Source organism: Rhinopithecus roxellana, chromosome 4 (genome assembly GCF_007565055.1).
Source record: "Rhinopithecus roxellana isolate Shanxi Qingling chromosome 4, ASM756505v1, whole genome shotgun sequence".
NCBI classification, from domain to species: domain Eukaryota; kingdom Metazoa; phylum Chordata; class Mammalia; order Primates; family Cercopithecidae; genus Rhinopithecus; species Rhinopithecus roxellana.
The window spans coordinates 59,485,332-59,500,746 of record NC_044552.1 but is presented as its reverse complement, the minus strand read 5'-3'; the positions used below and the strand labels follow the sequence as shown (position 1 = coordinate 59,500,746).

The following is a 15,415-nucleotide window of genomic DNA, read 5'->3' as shown; positions in this document are numbered from 1 at the left end:
TTCATAGTCCCTAAGACCTTCAAAGTCATTATTGCCTATTAGCTGTGATATTACCTGGTTTTCTGAAAATCTACCAAAATAGTATTGTTGCATGCAGTACATGTTTCATTTTAAAAGTATATTCACCACCATATATGAGCAAAATGATTAGCATATCAGAATCTTAATTTTTGTTTTTCATTTTTACAGTAATAAAGTCCTAAGCAGTCAGTAGTGGTACATAAGAATATTACTCAATGAACTCACATGACATCTGTAAAATCCACTCTCAAGGTCTGAAAGTTATATTCATTTTTTATCAGTTTTTATGAAAATGGTAAAACAGTCTTAACTTCCACAGTTCCCTTATAGCAAATTCTTAATATACAAGAAACTCATATAAGTATGGCTGAAAAACATGAAGTCTATAATAAAGACAATATAAATAGTAAATAATCAAAAAAATTCTATTTTGTTTATAATGAAAGAATATATATTAAAACCATGAGCTATCATCCCAATCTCCATTAAATTAGCAAAACTAAAATTGGAAATACCAAAAGCACAAGAGGCGGGGGTGTGTCTCCCTCATTCTCACACACTGCTGGTAGTAAGGCCAATGCATATCTCTTTTCTAGAGAACAATGTTGCAAAATATGTCTGGAGTTCATAAAATGTTCATTCTGTGACCCAAAATTCCACCTTCACGAACTAGATCTACATTTTTCAAAATGCAATACCAAAAAAGAAGGTAAAGACTTATGCCCAAAGATGTTCATTTATTTGACAGTTATAATACATCATACTAGTGAGAAAAAATTGGATAAAATCTAAGTACTCAGCCAAAAAAATATATACAACTTATAATATATCCATAAAATGAAACATTACATAGCCATTTAAAAAATTATATCATTTAGCCGGGCGCGGTGGCTCAAGCCTGTAATCCCAGCATTTTGGGAGGCCGAGACGGGTGGATCGCGAGGTCAGGAGATCGAGACCATCCTGGCTAACATGGTGAAACCCCGTCTCTACTAAAAAAATACAAAAAACTAGCCAGGCGAGGTGGCGGGCGCCTGTAGTCGCAGCTAACCGGAGGCTGTGTCAGGAGAATGGCGTAAACCCGGAAGGCGGAGCTTGCAGTGAGCTGAGATCCGGCCACTGCACTCCAGCCTGGGCCACAGAGCGAGACTCCGTCTCAAAAAATATATATATATCATTTAATACATATGTGTTTTTTAAAAAGTAGGATACAAAAATATGTACAATAGGCCGGGCGCGGTGGCTCAAGCCTGTAATCCCAGCACTTTGGGAGGCCGAGACGGGCGGATCACGAGGTCAGGAGATCGAGACCATCCTGGCAAACATGGTGAAACCCCGTCTCTACTAAAAAATACAAAAACTAGCCAGGCGAGGTGGCAGGCGCCTGTAGTCCCAGCTACTCGGGAGGCTGAGGCAGGAGAATGGCGTGAACCTGGGAGGCGGAGCTTGCAGTGAGCTGAGATCCGGCCACAGTACTCCAGCCCGGGCGACAGAGCGAGACTCCGCCTCAAAAAAAAAAAAAAAAATATGTACAATACAATTTCATCGATGTAAAAGAGAATCCAATACAGAAAAAAGATTGTAAAGTCATATGCCAGCATGTTAACTATGGTAACCATTACATAAGGAGATACAAGTGACTTTTAAATTGTATTTTCCAAATGTTCTACAATGTGAAAGTTATTTTTCATAATTGGGAGGAAAATGATTTTAAAAGTCCATGGATTAACAAACAATGAAATTTCAAAAAGTTAGCTATTCTCTAATACTAAGACCTTATACAATAAAAACAGAATTTCTTATCATTCAATTCTGAATGATTCTGAAATGTTCTTTTTGGGGAGAGGGGTAAATGGCACCCATTCATTGCAATTAAATACCTCTCTATTTTTTTGGTCCATTTTTCCATAAAGAAAATTAAAGCACAGATACATGAAATTTCTTTGAAAATCATCATTACAACATAAACCTTTAACAAGTAACAACCAGTAATAACAAAAACACCATTTACCTCTAGGTGGAAATTATGTCTAATACTCATGAAATGAACATTATAGTTTTGCCCCTAAAAATGATTGTGGGGACTTCAGGTTTCCAGTTCAGCATCTGAGAAGCTTGGAAGTTGCTTTTCCATCCTACCAACAAGTAAAAAAACTAAACAAACTAACAAATCAACTCTTCTTAGATACATAAGAGAATTGAGGTCACCAGGCAAATCACTGCCGCTAATATTGGACACCACAACAGGCAGATACCAAAAATCACAATTTGCCTGAGCAGAAAACCACAAACAAACTTCCATGGGAACGAGTGTTAGGGTAGGAAAATCTAAACTGTAATTTCTGTATTGCTGGAGGCTCAGTGTGGACAACTTTTAGAGTAAAGTTAAAAACTCCAGGATGACTCAGTCACTGGGGCCCCATTCTTGTGTGAATTTTTACCTCCAGGAGCTTGACCTGGTTCTCACAGTGAATACTGGAGAAAAATCCCCTCATGCTTCCAGTAGGGGAAAGGTAAAAGAAACTCTATGGAAACTCACCAGAGTACTCTGTTCTTAAAGTCTGCTCTCAGGAAAAACTAGCTAATTAAAGCCTAACCTGCTGGGGTTTCACCAGAGCCTAAATGACCTGTGTGAAAACAAATGCCCAACTCCAGTCAAGTCTAGCCTTCTAGTCCCTCCTGAAGGGGAGAGAACTAAGAAGCACTTGTGAGGGTCACAGTAATCACAGGCTTACTAAAGGACTGAGACCTAATCAGTGGATTACAGAACACTACCCCTTCCCCTACACCTTACTACCACATCACTGAAGGCCTATTTATACCAGTTCCTGCTTCTCAGTACTCCGTGTCTGTATATCAAGAAAAAAGTACAAGGTGTACTAAAAGCATCAAAGACAATTTGAAGAGACAGCAAGCATCAGAGCCAGACTCAGATATGGCAGAATGCTGGAATTATCAGACAGGGAATTTAAAACAACAATGATTAACATGCTATGGGTGCCAATGGAAAAAATGGACAGCATGTAAGAAAAGAAGGGCAATGTAAGCAGACAAAAAGAAATGCTAAAACAGAACGAAAAACAAGAGAAATCAAAAACACTAACGTAAATGAAGAATGACTTAGACAAGCTTATTTGTAGACTAGACACGGCTAAGCAAAGACTCTCTCTGAGCTTGAAGATACCACAGTAGAAATGTACACAACTGAAAAGCACAAAGAAAAAAGACTAAAAACAACAACAACAAAAAAAAAACTGAACAGCATATCCAAGAATAATAAGATGATTACAAAAGGTGTAACATACACATGACAGGAATACCAGAAGGGGAAGTAGAAGATAAAGGAACAGCAGAAATAAACAGAACACTAATCACTGAAAATTTCCCTAACATTATGTCACATACCAATCAAAAGATTCAGGAGACTGTGAATGCCAAGCAGGATAAAAACTAAGAAAATTATACCTATGCATGACATATTCAAACTACAGAAAGTCAAAGATAAAGATAAAAATCCTGAAAGAACTTTGACGAGATGAGAGAAGAAGGCTTCAGTCCATCAAACTTCTCAGAGCTAAAGGAGGAATTACGTACTCAGCGCAAAGAAACTAAAAATCTTGAAAAAAGAGTGGAAGAATTGATAGCTAGAATAATTAATGCAGAGAAGGTCATAAATGAAATGACAGAGATGAAAACCATGACACGAGAAATACGTGACAAATCCACAAGCTTCAGTAACCGACTCGATCAACTGAAAGAAAGAGTATCCGCGATTGAGGATCAAATGAATGAAATGAAGCGAGAAGAGAAACCAAAAGAAAAAAGAAGAAAAAGAAATGAACAAAGCCTGCAAGAAGTATAGGATTATGTAAAAAGACCAAATCTACGTCTGACTGGGGTGCCTGAAAGTGAGGGGGAAAATGGAACCAAGTTGGAAAACACTCTTCAGGATATCATCCAGGAGAACTTCCCCAACCTAGTAGGGCAGGCCAACATTCAAATTCAGGAAATACAGAGAACACCACAAAGATAATCCTCAAGAAGAGCAACTCCAAGACACATAATTGCCAGATTCACCAAAGTTGAAATGAAGGAAAAAATCTTAAGGACAGCCAGAGAGAAAGGTCGGGTTACCCACAAAGGGAAGCCCATCAGACTAACAGCAGACCTCTCGGCAGAAACTCTACAAGCCAGAAGAGAGTGGGGGCCAATATTCAACGTTCTTAAAGAAAAGAATTTTAAACCCAGAATTTCATATCCAGCCAAACTAAGTTTCATAAGTAAAGGAGAAATAAAATCCTTTACAGATAAGCATATGCTTAGAGATTTTGTCACCACCAGGCCTGCCTTACAAGAGACCCTGAAGGAAGCCCAAAACATGGAAAGGAACAACCAGTACCAGCCATTGCAAAAACATGCCAAAATGTAAAGACCATCGAGGCTAGGAAGAAACTGCATCAACTAACGAGCAAAATAACCAGTTAATATCATAATGGCAGGATCAAGTTCACACATAACAATATTAACCTTAAATGTTAATGGACTAAATGCTCCAATTAAAAGACACAGACTGGCAAACTGGATAAAGAGTCAAGACCCATCAGTCTGCTGTATTCAGGAGACCCATCTCACATGCAGAGACATACAGAGGCTCAAAATAAAGGGATGGAGGAAGATCTACCAAGCAAATGGAGAACAAAAAAAAGCAGGGGTTGCAATCCTAGTCTCTGATAAAATAGATTTTAAACCATCAAAGATCAAAAGACACAAAGAAGGCCATTACATAATGGTAAAGGGATCAATTCAACAGGAAGAGCTAACTATCCTAAATATATATGCACCCAATACAGGAGCACCCAAATTCATAAAGCAAGTCCTTAGAGACTTACAAAGAGACTTAGACTCCCATACAATAATAATGGGAGACTTCAACACTCCACTGTCAATATTAGACAGATCAACGAGGCAGAAAGTTAACAAGGATATCCAGGAATTGAACTCATCTCTGCACCAAGCGGACCTAATAGACATCTATAGAACTCTCCACCCCAGATCAACAGAATATACAGTCTTCTCAGCACCACATCACACTTATTCCAAAATTGACCACATAATTGGAAGTAAAGCACTCCTTAGCAAATGCAAAAGAACAGAAATTATAACAAACTGTCTCTCAGACCACAGTGCAATCAAACTAGAACTCAGGACTAAGAAACTCAATCAAAACCGCTCAACTACATGGAAACTGAACAACCTGCTCCTGAATGACTACTGGGTACATAACGAAATTAAGGCAGAAATAAAGATGTTCTTTGAAACCAATGAGAACAAAGATACAACATACCAGAATCCCTGGGACACATTTAAAGCAGTGTGTAGAGGGAAATTTGTAGCACTAAATGCCCACAAGAGAAAGCTGGAAAGATCTAAAATTGACACTCTAACATCACAATTAAAAGAACTGGAGAAGCAAGAGCAAACACATTCAAAAGCTAGCAGAAGGCAAGAAATAACTAAGATCAGAGCAGAACTGAAGGAGATAGAGACACAAAAAACCCTCCAAAAAGTCAATGAATCCAGGAGTTGGTTTTTTGAAAAAATCAACAAAATTGACAGACCGCTAGCAAGACTAATAAAGAAGAAAAGAGAGAAGAATCAAATAGATGCAATAAAAAATGATAAAGGGGATATCACCACCAACCCCACAGAAATACAAACTACCATCAGAGAATACTATAAACACCTCTACACAAATCAACTAGAAAATCTAGAAGAAATGGATAATTTCCTGGACACTTACACTCTTCCAAGACTATACCAGGAAGAAGTTGAATCCCTGAATAGACCAATAGCAGGCTCTGAAATTGAGGCAATAATTAATAGCCTACCAACCAAAAAAAGTCCAGGACCAGATGGATTCACAGCTGAATTCTACCAGAGGTACAAGGAGGAGCTGGTACCATTCCTTCTGAAACTATTCCAATCAATTGAAAAAGAGGGAATCCACCCTAACTCATTTTATGAGGCCAACATCATCCCGATACCAAAGCCTGGCAGAGACACAACAAAAAAAGAAAATTTTAGACCAATATCCCTGATGAACATCGATGCAAAAATCCTCAATAAAATACTGGCAAACCGGATTCAGCAGCACATCAAAAAGCTTATCCACCATGATCAAGTGGGCTTCATCCCTGGGATGCAAGGCTGGTTCAACATTCGCAAATCAATAAAAGTAATCCAGCATATAAACAGAACCAAAGACAAGAACCACATGATTATCTCAATAGATGCAGAAAAGGCTTTTGACAAAATTCAACAGCCCTTCATGCTAAAAACGCTCAATAAATTCGGTATTGATGTAACGTACCTCAAAATAATAAGAGCTATTTATGACAAACCCACAGCCAATATCATACTGAATGGGCAAAAACTGGAAAAATTCCCTTTGAAAACTGGCACAAGACAGGGATGCCCTCTCTCACCGCTCCTATTCAACATAGTGTTGGAAGTTCTGGCTAGGGCAATCAGGCAAGAGAAAGAAATCAAGGGTATCCAGTTAGGAAAAGAAGAAGTCAAATTGTCCCTGTTTGCAGATGACATGATTGTATATTTAGAAAACCCCATGGTCTCAGCCCAAAATCTCCTTAAGCTGATAAGCAACCTCAGCAAAGTCTCAGGATACAAAATTAATGCGCAAAAATCACAAGCATTCTTATACACCAGTAACAGACAAACAGAGAGCCAAATCAGGAATGAACTTCCATTCACAATTGCTTCAAAGAGAATAAAATACCTAGGAATCCAGCTTACAAGGGATGTAAAGGACCTCTTCGAGGAGAACTACAAACCACTGCTCAGTGAAATAAAAGAGGACACTAACAAATGGAACAACATACCATGCTCATGGATAGGAAGAATCAATATCGTGAAAATGGCCATACTGCCCAAGGTTATTTATAGATTCAATGCCATCCCCATCAAGCTACCAATGAGTTTCTTCACAGAATTGGAAAAAACGGCTTTAAAGTTCATATGGAACCAAAAAAGAGCCCGCACTGCCAAGACAATCCTAAGTCAAAAGAACAAAGCTGGAGGCATCACACTACCTGACTTCAAACTATACTACAAGGCTACAGTAACCAAAACAGCATGGTACTGGTACCAAAACAGAGATATAGACCAATGGAACAGAACAGATTCCTCAGAAATAATACCACACATCTACAGCCATCTGATCTTTGATAAACCTGAGAGAAACAAGAAATGGGGAAAGGATTCCCTATTTAATAAATGGTGCTGGGAAAATTGGCTAGCCATAAGTAGAAAGCTGAAACTGGATCCTTTCCTTACTCCTTATACGAAAATTAATTCAAGATGGATTAGAGACTTAAATGTTAGACCTAATACCATAAAAATCCTAGAAGAAAACCTAGGTAGTACCATTCAGGACATAGGCATGGGCAAGGACTTCATGTCTAAAACACCAAAAGCAAAGGCAACAAAAGCCAAAATTGACAAATGGGATCTCATTAAACTAAAGAGGTTCTGTGCAGCAAAAGAAACTACCATCAGAGTGAACAGGCAACCTACAGAATGGGAGAAAATTTTTGCAATCTACTCATCTGACAAAGGGCTAATATCCAGAACCTACAAAGAACTCAAACAAATTTACAAGAAAAAAACAAACAACCTCATCAAAAAGTGGGCAAAGGTTATGAACAGACATTTCTCAAAAGAAGACATTCATACAGCCAATAGACACATGAAAAAATGCTCATCATCACTGGCCATCGGAGAAATGCAAATCAAAACCACAATGAGATACCATCTCACACCAGTTAGAATGGCAATCATTCAAAAGTCAGGAAACAACAGGTGCTGGAGAGGATGTGGAGAAATAGGAACACTTTTACACTGTTGGTGGGATTGTAAACTAGTTCAACCATTATGGAAAACAGTATGGCAATTCCTCAAGGATCTAGAACTAGATGTACCATATGACCCAGCCATCCCAATACTGGGTATATACCCAAAGGATTATAAATTATTCTACTACAAAGACACATGCACACGTATGTTTATTGCAGCACTATTCACAATAGCAAAGACTTGGAATCAACCCAAATGTCCATCTGTGACAGACTGGATTAAGAAAATGTGGCACATATACACCATGGAATATTATGCAGCCATAAAAAAGGATGAGTTTGTGTCCTTTGTAGGGACATGAATGCAGCTGGAAACCATCATTCTTAGCAAACTATCACAAGAACAGAAAACCAAACACCGCATGTTCTCACTCATAGGTGAGAACTGAACAATGAGATCACTTGGACTCGGGAAGGGGAACATCACACATCGAGGCCTATCATGGGGAGGGGGGAGGGGGGAGAGATTGCATTGGGAGTTATACCTGATATAAAGGACGAATTGATGGGTGCTGACAAGTTGATGGGTGCAGCACACCAACATGGCACAAGTATACATATGTAACAAACCTGCACGTTATGCACATGTACCCTAGAACTTAAAGTATAATTAAAAAAAAAAAAAAAAAGAAAGTAGGTAGCTACGAAAAGATGCCGGGCAGAAAAGTGATGTAACAAACATAATTTCATCACAATGTTATCTATTATAAATTAATATATGTAATATATAAAAATTAAAAAAAATCCTGAAAGAAGCCAGAGATGGCGGGGGGGGCGGGGGGGGGGGTGGAAATAACCCTTAGCTAGACAGAAACAAATATAAGAATTACATTTGACTTTTGCTAGAAACCATGCAAGCAAGTGGTAAAGTAAAATAAAGTGTTGACAGAAAAAAAGAAAAAACAGCATAGAATTCTGTAACCAGCAAAATCTTCTTCAAAAGTGAAGGAAAAATACTTTCTCAAACAAACAAAAATTGAGAGATTTTGTTGCCAGTAGATCTACCTTGCACAAAATTAAAAACAAAAAAATCCTTTACACAGGATAAAAATGATGTAGGTCAGAAATTTCAATCTAGATAAAGAAGCAGGGCAAGGTGGTTCATGCCTGTAATCCTAGCACTGTGGTAGGCAGAGGTGGACAGATCACTAGAGCCCAGGAGTTCAAGACCAGCCTGGGCAACATGGCAAAATCCCTTCTCTACCAAAAATACAAAAATTAGCTGCATGTGGTGGTGAGTGTCCCAGTGACTTAGGAAGATCACCCATGCCCAGGAGGTCAAGGCTGCAGTGAGCTGTGATCACATCATGCATTCCAGCCTGAGTGACAGAGTGAGATCCCACCTCAAAAAACAAAATAAAATAAAATATAAAAAACAAGGAAAAGAAAAAAAGATTGATAAAAGACTAAAAGTAAAATAATTTTTTTTAATTTTCTTATCCCTGATTGATCTAACAAATCACAAATTTCATAACCCAGATGAAACGAACCAAATCTTGAAAAACAAGCTACAAAACTCATGTAAGAAGAAAAAGACAATGTGAATAGGCCTATATCTATGAAATAAATTGAATCAATAATTAGCAACATTCTAAAACATAAAGCACCAGGCCCAGATTGGTTCACTGGTGAATGTTACCATGTTTTTTTAAATTACGCCAATTTTCCATAACTTTTTCAGAAATTAGAATCAAGAGGAAATACTTCCTAACTCATTCAGAGGTCAGCATTATCCTAATACCAAAACGACACAAAGACAACACAAGAAAACTACTGAACAATATTTACCATGAACACAGACATAAAATCATCCAAAAAAATTAGAAAATCAAATATAACAATGTACAAAAAGAATTATACACTATGACTAAGTGGGATTTACCTCTGATACGCAAGGCTGGTTCAATATTTGAAAATCAGTTAATGTAAATACCACATCAACAGGCTAAAGAAGAATCACATAATCATATCAATAGATGTTTCTGCATCTATTGATAGACACACTTGACAAAATCCAAAACCCATTCATGATAAAAGGTCTCAGTGAACTAGATACAGAGTAACTTCCTCACCTAGATAAAAAACTACAAAAACTTATAGCTAACATCATACTTAACGGTGAGAAACTCAAAGCTTTCCCACTAAAATCAGGAACAAAGGCAAAAATGTCCCCTTACCGCTCCTTTTCAGTATCATACTGGATGTCATAGTTCAGTGGCCCCCAACCTTTTTGGCACCAGGGACCAGTTTCCGGGAAGATAATTTTTCCACAGACTGGGTGAGAGATGGTTTCAGGGTGATTCAAGCGCATTACATTTATTGTGCACTTTATTTCTATTATTACATTGTAATAGAGAATGAAATAATTACACAACTCAACATAATATAAAATCAGTACGCACCCTCAGCTTGTTTTCTTGCAACTACAAGGTCCCATCTAGGGGTGATGGGAGACAGTGACAGATCATCAGGCAACCTGGATCCCCCATATGCACAGTTCCCAACAGGGTAGGCAACCTGGATCCCTCGCATGCACAGTTCCCAACAGGGTTCGTGCTCCTGTGAGAATCTAATGCTGCCGCTGATCTGACAGGAGGCAGAGCTCAGGTGGTAATGCAAGCAAGGGGGAGCGGCTGTAAACACAGATAAAGCTTCCTTAACTCACCCACCGCTCACCTCCTGCTGTGCAACCTGGTTCCTAACAGGCCACGGACCAGTACCAGTTCATGGCCCAGGGGCTGGGGACCCCTGTCGTAGTTAATACAAGACAAGAAAAAGAAATAGTAGGTATACTGATTGGGAAGGAAGAAACAAAACTGTCGTTGTTCACAGATGAAATAACTGTGTAAAACACTCAAGAGTATTGGCAAAAAAATCCCTCTTAAAACAAGCTATTTTAGCAAGGTTTTAGGATACATAATACATGAAAGTCAACTGCTTTTCCAAGTACCAGCAATGAACAAGAGAAATTTGAAATTTACAACAATACCATTTACATTAGCACCTCCCAAAATGAAGGGGTAATCCTAACAAAATAGGTACACAATCTATAGAAAATAAACTACAAGAGCCAGGCATGATGGCTCACGCCTGTAATCCTAGAACTTTGGGAGACCAAGGCGAGAGGATCACTTGAACCCAGAAGTTCAAGAGCAGACTGAGCAATACAGGGAGACCCCATCTCTAGGAAAACATCTTAAGAACTAGCAGGGTGTGACGGTGTGTGCCTGTGGTTCCAGCAAAAATAAAATTAAATTTAAAAAAAAAAAAAACTAAAAAAGCTCTAATGAATGAAACCAAAGAACTAAATAAATGAAGAGATATCCCACGTTTAGGATAGGAAATCTCAATACTGTAAAAATGTCAGTTCTTTCCAACTTGATCTATAGATTCAATGCAATCCCTATCAAAATCTCTGCAAGTTATTTTGTGGATATCAACAAAGTGATTAGAAAGCTTATATGGCAAGGGCAAAGACCTACAATAGCCAACATAACATTGAAAGAGAAGAACAAAGTCAAAAGGATGACACTACTCAACTTTAAGGCTCTCTGCAAAGTAACAATAATCAAGACAATGTACTACTGATGAAAGAACAGACGAACAGATCAATGGAACAGAACAAAGAGCCCAGAAATAGACCCACAAAAATACAATCAACTGATCTTTGACAAAGGAGCGAAAGCAATATGATGGTACAAAGACCGTCTTTTCAAAAAATGGTGGTGGATCAACTGGACATCCACATGCTAAAAAAAACAAATCTAAACACAGACCTTACATTCTTGACAAAAATGAGATCAAAATGGCTCAGACCTCAATGTAAAACACAAAACTATAGAATTCCTGGGAGATAACGTAGGAGAAAATCTAGATGGCCTTAGGTTTGACAATGACTTTTTAGATATTACATAAAAGGCATGCTCCATGAACACAAGAATCAATAAACTGGAGTTCATTAAAATTATAAAATTTTGCTCTGCAAAAGACATTGTCAAGAAAATAAAAAGCAATAAAGAAAATACTTGCAAAAGATATGTCTGATAAAGAACTATAATCCAAAATATACAAAGAAATATTAAAACTCAACAATAAGAAAACAATCTGATTAAAAAATGGGCTAAAGCCCTTGACAGACACCTCTCCAAAGAAGACATGCAAATGGTAAATAAGCATATAAAAATATGCTCCACATCACATGTCATCAGGAAAATGCATATTGAAGCAATGAGATACCACTACGCACCTCTTACAATGGCCAAATCCAGAACGCTGCTAACACCAAATGTTGGCAAGGATGCGGAGCAACAGGAACTCTCTTTCATTTTAGGTATAAATGCAAAATGATACAGGCACTTGGAAGACAGTTTGACAGAATCTGAACATACTCTGAAACTAAACATATCTTACCAAAAGATCTAGCGATTACCTTCCTTTTGCCCTCCCAGAAGAGCTGAAACCTTATGTCCATATAAAAACTGCACACAATGTTTACAGCAACTTTATTCATTTTTTGTTTGTTTGAGACAGAGACTCACTTTGTCACCAAGGCTGGAGTGCAGTGGCGTGATTTCGGCTCACTGCAACTTCCATCTCCTGGACTCAAGTGATTCTCATGCCTCAGCCTCCTAAGTAGCTGGGAATACAGGCACGTGCCACCACGCCCAGCTAATTTTTGTATTTTTAGTAGACACAGGGTTTTGCCATGTTGGCCAGGCTGGTCTCAAACTCTTGACCTCAAGTGATCCACCCACCCTGGCTTCCAAAAGTACCAGGATTACAGGCATGAGCCACCACACCTGGCCTAAAGCAGCTTTACTCATAATTGCCAAAACCTAGAAACAACCAAGATGTCCTTCAGTAAGTGAATGGATAAACTGTGGTATATCCTGACAATGAAATATTATTCAGCACTAAAAAATGGGCTATCAAGACACGAAAAGATAGAGAGGAAACTTCAGTGCATATTACTAAGTGAAAGGAACCCAACCAAAAAAGCTACAAATTATATGACTCCCACTATCTGGTATCTGGGGAAATATAAAACAGTGGAGACAATCAAAACATCAGTGGTTGCTAAGAGTTTGGAATGAATAAGCAGGGCAAAGATTTTAAGGGCAGTGAAATTACTCTGTATGATACAATAATGGTGGATACATGTCATTATTCATTTGTCAAAATCCATAGAAAATACCATACGAAAAGTGAACTTTAATGTAAACTACATTCTCTGGGTGATAATGATGTGTCAACGTAGGTTCATCAATTGTAACAAATGTACCATTCTAATGGGGGATACTGATAACGGGAGAGGCTGCAGATATGTGGGGGTGGGGGATACACGGGACTTCTCTGTACCTTCCTCTTAATTTTGCTGTGAACCTAAACCTGCTCTAAAAAATAAAATCTATTTATAAAATCACTGTGAGAGAAATAAAAGAATCATTTTATTAATTCTGATTTTGAAGAGGATAAGACACTATCAATAAGCAATTTTCTGCTAATGAATCTCTCAGTATAAGTAAAGCCAGGACTTTTAAACCAAATGCTGAATTACTCTGGTACTCTAATGGTTCTATATTAACACAATAAAAATAAGGATAAGAAGGCTGGGCGCGGTGGCTCAAGCCTGTAATCCCAGCACTTTGGGAGGCCGAGACGGGCAGATCACGAGGTCAGGAGATCGAGACCATCCTGGCTAACACGGTGAAACCCTGTCTCTACTAAAAAAATACAAAAAAACTAGCCGGGCGAGGTGGCGGGCGCCTGTAGTCCCAGCTACTCGGGAGGCTGAGGCAGGAGAATGGCGTAAACCCGGGAGGCGGAGCTTGCAGTGAGCTGAGATCCGGCCACTGCACTCCAGCCTGGGCGACAGAGCGAGACTCCATCTCAAAAAATAAAAAATAAATAATAAGGATAAGAAACAAAATAGCTATATTCCAAAAACTTGGTTACTTTTTAACATCATCTGAATATTTAAGAAGATAAATAGGAGCAGGAATGACTCAGGTTTTAAAATGAACTGTGTAACTTCCTAGCTATATAAACATGAGGGGCAAGATACTTAACTCCTCTAAATTTGCTTCCTAAGTTCCAATGGGATTAAACTAGACAAAGTATGTAAAAGTACCTAACACATTGCTCAGTAAAAGATAAGACAGGCACAGTGTGTGCACCTGTAGTTCCAGCTACTCAGAAGGCTGAGGCTGGAGGACTTCTTGAGCCCAGGAGTTGAAGGCTACAGTGTGCTATGCTGGCACCTGTGAAAGTCACTGCACTCCTACCTAGACAACATAGCAAGACCCTGTCTCTTAAAAAAAAAGAAAGAAAAAAAACAGAGTTACTATTTTAAGTGGAAGGAAAAAGTAAACAGTATATAGAAGATTTAAATCAATTCAGTAAGCATCTGAGAGGTTATGTTACTAAGCACTTGTCATACTGAAATTAAAGAGCTCACAGTTTTCAGGAGGGAAAACACAAGCCAACTAAAAATTATAATGCAGTCTAATAGAATAACACATCTATGGTAAATCTCAGATGCTTTAAAGGAATTCAAGCTGGGAAGTCTAACTTAGGCTGTGATATGATTTGACTCTGTGTCCCCACCAAAATCTCATGTCAAATTGTAATTCCCATTGTTGGAGGAGGGGCCTGGCAGGAGGTGTTCAAATCATGGGGGGCAGACATCCCCCTTGCTGTTCTCCTGATAGAGTTCTCACAAGATCTCACTGTCTAAAAGTGTGTAGCAACTCCCACCTCCTCCTGCTCTGCCATGTGAAGATTATGCCTGCTTCCCCTTCACCTTCTGCCCTCATTGTAAGTTTCCTGAGGCCTCCCCAGCCTTGCTTCCTGTAAGAGCTGTGGAACCATGGGTCAATTAAACCTCATTTCACCATAAATTACCCAGACCCGGGTATGTCTTTATAGCAGTGTGAGAACAGACTAATACAGGCTGGTGTTTAGGGAAGACTGCAAGAGGGAAGTGCTGTTAGATAATAGAAGATATTTTAATAAATGTCATCTAGGCAGAGAAGGAACAGCAGATAAGTACAGACTATTACAGCTAGAACCAGGGTTTCTTGAGGGAGATGCCCTGTGTTATTGTCTGAATGTTTGTGTCCCCCCAAATTTCATATGCTGAAATATAATCACCAATGTGGTATTAGGACACGGAGCCCCTGCGAGGTGATTAGGTCATGAGGGTGGGACCCTCATGAAAGAGATAGTGCCCTTATAAATGAGACCACATAAAGCTAACTGCCTTGCCCCTTCCACTGTGTGAGGATACAGCTATAACGTGCCATCTATGAACCATCAAGTGAGTTCTCACTAGACATCAAATCTGCTGGCATCTTATTCTTGGAATTCCCAGCCTCCAGCACCGTAAGAAATAAATTTCTGTTGTTTATAACCCACCCGCTCTATGGTATTTTGTACCAGCAGCTGAGCAAACTAAGACAGTC

The 15,415-nt window shown here is 38.7% G+C and overlaps 1 protein-coding gene across 1 annotated transcript in view; it reads right to left on the bottom strand.

Annotated features, from left to right (window-relative positions):
• The window catches only part of CDKAL1 (CDK5 regulatory subunit associated protein 1 like 1), a 718,226-nt gene that overhangs the window by 552,793 nt on the left and 150,018 nt on the right, over positions 1-15,415 (bottom strand). The window lies entirely within an intron of this gene.